The sequence below is a fragment of the Falco naumanni genome, chromosome 9 (assembly GCF_017639655.2).
Source record: "Falco naumanni isolate bFalNau1 chromosome 9, bFalNau1.pat, whole genome shotgun sequence".
Lineage (NCBI taxonomy): Eukaryota > Metazoa > Chordata > Aves > Falconiformes > Falconidae > Falco > Falco naumanni.
In genome coordinates, this window is record NC_054062.1 from 51,852,791 (window position 1) to 51,860,214 (window position 7,424).

The window sequence follows — 7,424 nt, forward strand, 5'->3', positions numbered from 1 at the left end:
GGCTGGTAGGACAGCTTGATTTCTGAATGCATTCAGATTGGCAGTTTCCTTCTCCCTTCGCTCCCCCAGCGTTGGGCCGCTCACTAGCCCTGCTCCCAGGGCTCCCAGCCCAAAACCTCACTTCGGGGGGATGGCAAGGAAGAAAAAAAAAAGGAAAAAAGAAAAAAAGGGGGAAAAAAGGAACCCAAAACTTTACTAGGAGGGCAAAAATTTTTTAGGGGGAGAAAACGACAACATTGTTTCCCTCAAAATTTGAAGTAAATTCAATCTAAAACCCTTTCAGGATGGCTTTCAAGTATGATTTTCACTAAAAATATGGGAAAATGTGCTATCTGATCTTTCCCCTCCCCCCCCCCCCCCCCCCCCTTAGAATGTTTACTCATTCTCCTAAGGAGAAATTATTCTCATTATCAAAAAAATCTTAACCATTATTGTTCAGATCTGAGGGTTTTACTGAATATGCACTTCCTTTGGCTAATCAGGGAGCTACCCAGCGTTATTTAATCTATTTACGTTCATGTATGCAATTATATTTCATAATCTGATTATGTGTTTCATATCTCTATACAGATGAAAATGCTGAATGTTGCATTTCTTTTTTATTGTATGAGTTGTCAAGTTCTTTTTGGATGGAAATAGGAGTTCAGTAATACTGTGGTGGGAACTGCATTAATTTTATCGGCTAAAGAGACCTACCAAAATAGTGCTGGATGCAAACGGGAAGAGCATATTTCTCTATACATGTTCTGCACCTGAAGCAAATGAATTACATTAATAAAGTTAATATGTAAGGATATTATTATCTATAGTCAAAAAATGGAATAGATTGTTTCTGATCATCATGTCCTTCAAGATACTAAAATCCAGCAGATCTTATCCTTTCAAATCTATTTTTTTATTCATAGATAGGGAGAGGAATACACATTTTCTGCTCTTCCAACTCCCAATCATGTTTTCAGTTTTGAATGAATTAGTCATTGACCTGAACCAGCTAAATGCATTGAAATGGAGAGGAAAAAAAAAAAAAGGAAAAAAAAAGAAAAACCATTTCTCTGGCATTGCTTTAATCACTGTCACCAAGTTTATCATCGCAACAAAGTCTGAGTCCAAGTGCTGAGCTGGTGGCTTCTGCCAGCTCGGTCATCTGAACCACTTCAAAATGGTCTCAGAAAGTGTCTTCTGCCTAAGACTGTTTTGCATTTAATCTGAACTATTTAAGTTATAAATGACCTTGGTCTCCTTCCAATGGCACCCCTCCGTGCTGATCCAATTCAGGGGTGAGATGCCAACCTCAGCCCATGGTAGGTCCATGCACCCTGGCCAAGCCATGCTCACCTCTAATGGGCCTTTGGTGACAGCCACCAGCACTGCGATGGGATCATTAATGAGTGCAAGCATATCCCAGAACTACCTTGTTTTTGCAGTTAGTGTCTTTTATCGATTTTATTCATTACGGTATGAAGTCAGAGGGTCACAAGACAGCCATGTGCACAGTGGTCCATACCTGCAGATGTCAGTCCCCACCAGCATCCCCCTGTCTCAGCCCACCACCATGACTTTCTCCTGTCTCACCAGCAGCAAAGCTTTCCCGATTAGGGGGTATTATAGACCTGCAATTCATAAATATTTAATCTTCACATTAAAAATGTGGGGCAGAATAGCCATTAGGGTCTGACAATGAATAGGCTTTCTCTTTTGATCATTATGTCAGAAGAATGTAGGACAAGGTATTTTTTTGATAAGGTAAAGAGAAAATTGAAAGCAATGATAGAAAACAATGTAAATTTGACCTGGATGACACCCAGTTGTGTCTGCTGAAATGTTTATTTTAGCATCCAAACCTACTCTTTCTGCCGTCGTTTGTATTTAAACTTACTATAGGAGAGCAAAGTACAGGCAGTTCACACAAAGCAGAATTATTTATGTCAGCTTCCATTAAGAAAGGAAAATTTCAGCACAGAAACAAACCAAAAATCTTTATTTTCTTATCTGTGACCCAAAATGTGGCATCCCTACAGCAAGAAACTGCCGAGTCCTTGCTCTTGCTTTGCCAGATCTGGTAAACTGGCCTGAAAGCCCATCATCTTCTGTATCAACTGGTGGAAGATGAGGCCATTGAAAGGGTAACTCCCTTCCCATCATGCTGCTTGGGAGAAAAAACTGTCCTCCTTATAACACTCCCACAGGTTATTTCTGTAATATCTGGGGGCAGCACCTGGAGAGCATGAGAAGATTATTTGTTTCCGTTAACTGCTTGCCAGGCAAATTAATAAATAAAAATAAAAATAAAAATATTTAAAGTGGTTTATTGCAGATTTCTGCATTTACATCAGTAATTATTATATATATTTATTACTTTTTTGAGCCAACCCAGTTTCTTGGTCATGGCATTTTACAATTATCAAAAGCAGAGCATTTTGGACAGTTTTATGTGTAACGCCATAAAGAAGGTTTTTCAGGACACCATTGTCTGTTACAGATGCTGCTCTCAGTCTTTATTTTCCCTGTGCCCAGGATAGGTCCCTCCTCAGGGCTGAGCTGCTGAAGCATCCTGGCAAGTCCTTGGCTGGGGATGTGCAGCTCTGGAGCAGGGACTGATGGGGGCGAGGAGGGCTTGGCTTAGACCTCTGTAGAACAGCGAGTCTTCAGCAGGCTTGAGCCAGTAAATACTGGGTTAGAGCTGAAAACTAAAAGGCCTGAGTACTTTTCCCATAAAAACCAACTTTTTTTCTTTTTATGTTTTGATAAATAGTAGGACTTTCTGAAAAAGGCTCCTGCACAGCAGCTTCTTGAGGCATCTCCCATCTGTACTGTCCATGCATGATGCCCACCACAATCCGCAGCGTAGGGGTTGGCAGAAACAAATACAGCGCAGAAGGAGGGTGAAGCGTGTCTCTCCATAGCATCCTCTCTGTCCTGCCTGGGATCTATCTCCTTTCTCCTGCAGAAGAGACCAGTAGCTCTTGCTTGTAGATGAAGCATGGCAATGGCCTTGATTTCTCACTCAACAGAGGCATAAAGCCAACAGGAACCATCCCACGAAACGGGACCCAGGCAGCAGCACAGCCTTTCGGCAGCTCAGCCCTATTTGGGATGCAAGGTGGCAAAAGCACCAATACAAGTACCTGGTCCCCAAGTCATGTGACCATGGCACTGTGGACTGAAAATAAAGCAGAACTGAATGAGAAACACAGATGCTTATCAATGGTTGAAGACCTCTGTCCTTGCAAGAAAACCAAAACCATTTTTATCTGGCAACCTTCTCTTATTAGACTATTTTATGAAGATTTTGTCAGTCAATCTAACTTCTAAAAAGGTCAATAGTAAGTTTCTTCTGTTTTCCTCTCCCCTCATACAATAACAAAGACTGAATTCTATCGCTTCTGCAAGCACTTCCCACTCCTACTGTCATGATGTGGCTGAGAAGTGACGAGTTGTGTAACGGGAAAGTGTTGAGACAAACGATGGTGCTGCGGCGAGAAGGAGCTGCTGTGGCCTCCTTGCAGACAGCACTCAGCACAACCCCACCACGCTTCTTCCACCCCGTTCTTTTTTCTGATGTAGAAGAAACTTTGTGTCTGTGCCCTAACACCCAATTCTCCTGGTAACCCTGTTTTACCCTTCTCTGCAGACTTTCTTCCTTTCCTGTTCCTCTCAGGTGATTTAATCAATGGGGTTTGTATCTAGTTGCTTGTCTTCAAGATCTTCAGCATAGGAGGACACAGGTTTTATTGCAGATCTTCCACTACCGAGTTCCTCGTCCTCCTCAGCAGCAGCAGGACATTGGCTGTATGGACCTTCTGGGTTCTGTTTTGGGTTGATACCTCACTGGCTTCCTTAAAACTGGGAAAGAAAGGTGGTAACTAGGAATTATTTATTTTACAAAATGCCTATGATTTCTGTTTCACTGATTTCCATGAAGAAAAGAAACCCCGAGCCCATGCAAAGCTGCTCTACTTGTGTAGCGCAGGGACGATGTGAACACGCTGTGTCCCCACGGTCTTGTTCTAACATTTCTCTGATGAGGTACCCAACTGCTGTTTCCATTTTATGCCATGCTACATGCTAGGTAAATTTTGGAAACTTTTTTTCCAAATTAAGTTATGCTTAGTGTTTTCCTCACATAGGGAATTTATTTGTTTAAATAAGTGTCTAAATCTATGAAGTCACTTTGCTTTGGGCCCCTACTGCTCCTGTGCCCACCCTTTCTGGCTTTAACCTGGAGAGTGACACGGCTCAGATGATTGTGTGGTGGCTGCAGTCGATGGCCCTCGCCCAAGCTTCACCCCTTGGTCCATCAGAGCCTCTGGCTGGTCCCTACCCACTGCTTGGCCTTTGTTAATTTGTCCAGGGTGTGTTTTAAGGGATGGAGTAAGTGAGGGGGTAGTTGGGTAGAAACCTTGGAAGTTCTTTTAGAGATACTTCGGATACTACAGCGCTTGTTGGATTCGTGATTTGCTCTAAAATGAGACCCACTGATAAACCAGAAAGGTGAAGGAGCACCATGCAATGAATTTACGTTCTACGGCTTGGCTCCTGCCTTTTTATTTTCCTTTTTTCTTCTCACTACACAGAGTCTGCCCAAATAGCCTTGTAAGATGGTTTTTAGAGGTTGTTTGTTTATTATTATTATTTCTACTCATTACAGTTTCAAAGTAGTTTTGTGTCTGTGATGCTAAGTCCACAGCAATTGCTTCTTTTTCTTTTCTTCTTTTTTTTTTTTTTTATTATTATTATTGTTGTGCGTGTGTGTGTAACCTTGGGACTAGAGCTGTAGTATGGATGAAGGTGGTGACTGCAGCAGAACCAGTACACAGGTACCCCCCTTGCAAACCTTGGTGGTCATCCAGCACCTCTCACGTCGCTGGCCGGAGGCACTGAGGCTGGCTTTGGGGGGGTCACTCCCCATCCCGGTGCTGTCCTTCACCTGCTGAGGACTGACCTATGGGTCTGAGCTGTGGTGGCCAGAACTAAAGCTGCCCGGGAGAGCAGCGCTGAGCTGCAGCAGGTTGTCCCCGGCTCCTGTGTCCTGCATCGTGGGTGCAGCATCACGCACAAGAACTCCACAGCACAAGGAAAGAGGTCATTAAATACAACTTTATTGGGTTTCATCATACAGTTTGTTTTTCATATCTTCTTCCTTTCTCCTCTCCGACTTCCCCTTGGTGTCTTCATCCTACATTTCATCGTGAACACAGGACAACTTTAAAATTTGTTGGTTGCTTTACCCAGACGAATTCCAGCCTCAGTTTCCCTTTTTTGGTTGAATTTTTCCTTTTTAGATTTGACACAGTAAACAACCTGTGGGTTGTGTCTGGTTGGAGCAGAGTAGGTTTCAGATAATTTCCTTGCACCCTCACCACCCCGCCTTGGTCTGTTCTGAAGGCAGCTGCTGCCTCTGCTATAAAGTTGTTTCTCAAATGTTTTAAAGTATCTCAAGGTAAATGCAAAAAAAAGTCACATAACAACCAAAATCCTCTAAAAACTTTGTGGGCACCAAAAATATACCATTTTGTGACCAATTCACTGCACCCTTTTTTTCACAATGACCTTTCAGTACTAGGACTAAGTTGATAAAGAGGAAACAAAACCATTACAGTAGAACAGTTACTTTATCTGAATGTGTAAGAAATCAAAAAATTACGACTATATAGCTTCCATCGCTAGCATCGCATTTCAGCTGGCCAAACTGGACTAGCAATGTCACCAGCTGAAATGGGGTACCAGGCCAGGAGGTCTCAAACCCTCCATTGGTTAATTCTGACCTTAGAAATAATATTTGTTTTCTTATACATAACAATGAAATTCAGCATTCTGGATGAGATAAAAGAGCTAGCTTGGGTTTAATTATTTAATGCACACAGTTTAAAGTTCCAGTACAGCTCATTTTATTTAAAACTGTAGTATTTTATGAAGTATCTGACTAAAGATAATGATCGCTTTTTAAATGATACACACCAACTTTTAAAAAGTTTTTATTACTTGTGGGACTTTAGGAACATTCCTCCTTTGTATGCTTTTGTAGAGACTGTTTGCATACTCTGACTCCAGACTGGGTGCTTTCTCTTCCTTTTCCTGTAAAACTTACGGCAGTACATTGTATAATGACAAGTGACCAAAAAAAATCAATTTGTAATCTGATTTGAGGGTTTTGATTTCCTCTGATGAGTTTAAATTTCATTAAAAGCAACCTTATTCGAACATAAAAGAACTCCTTGAAGGGTAAAACAGGGAATTGTCTCAAAGAGTATAAAGAATCTAAACTCTTTTGTGCTATTTATTCACGGCATTAATTGTGAGGTCCAACGGGCGGTGTCGGTTGGCAGATGCACTGTTATCAGCCCTGCGATCTGAACGAGGAGGGGGAAAAAAGCACAAGGGCTCACATTCAAAAATCATTCTTTGGCGTATTGACACTTTAGTTATCAACAGCCCTTATTATCTGCTTAGCGGCGGAGTGCAGCTTGCTGGTGACATAATAAGCTACAAATCACTGATGGGGCCTTTCTGCATTCTCCTAATTGTGTGTATTCTCTAGAAAAAAATTATCGTTGGGCCTCTTGTCTTGATGAGAAATTGACATTTTCTGGTGGAGCCTGGTGAGCACTATGTGGGGAGATAAGACATAGTTGTTTTAAAGGAGTGCAGCCATTCTTTCAGAGGCCTCTTTATTGCTCTAGTTGACCCACTTGATGAGTATGGATTTCATGAGGTCTTTTTCAGCATTTGAACTATAAAAGGTTCAGAATGACACCACCCCTTATAGACAAAAGATAACCTTGCCCTTTGAATATATTGATTCTTTATTAACTAGGCTGTTTAATGCAATGAAATGAGGCATTAGATTGAAGCCTATTTCAAGTGCTTTGAATAATCTTTAAAAGCTTGAAAGACTTTTAAAAGCTGCTCTGCAATAATTGGCATATACTTTTAGAGACTCTATTCCTTCATTTTGATTAAGGAATTTTTATCATCTTCCTATGTCTAAACTCACTATAGGCTGACACGACATATTTTCTCACCAGGGCTATTACCAAGTTACAGATAGGGACGTGTTGTAGGTGGTGGATTGCTCTAGGACTTGTCATTTCTAGCAAAAAATGTATGGGTTTTCTTCTTTTGTATTTTCTTTGCATTGAAAGTTAGACGAACCATTTAGATGCTCATTATTCAAACCTTTGAAACAAACCTAAAAGGAAAAGTGCCAGTAGGCATCATGGAGACTTTCATCCCTATAAACCGTCTTATTTTTTAGTGGGATGCATCTGATTATGCCACCGTTTAAACATCATACACGGATACATACTCAAAGTGGAACAATTTTCAATGCATCATAATAATAATAATAATCCAAAGTGCTCTGTATTTTTAACATCTGTTTTCATCAAACATGAAAACTATGGAAATATCAGAGAATAAAGGAA

The 7,424-nt window shown here is 41.1% G+C and overlaps 1 long non-coding RNA gene across 1 annotated transcript in view; it reads left to right on the forward strand.

The window, feature by feature from the left end:
• The first annotated feature begins 460 nt into the window (after positions 1–460).
• The window catches only part of LOC121094119, an 11,435-nt gene continuing 4,471 nt past the window's right edge, over positions 461–7,424 (forward strand). The window contains exon 1 of the long non-coding RNA XR_005829752.1: positions 461–7,424. This exon is cut by the window's right edge and continues 659 nt beyond it. This is a non-coding gene — a long non-coding RNA (uncharacterized LOC121094119).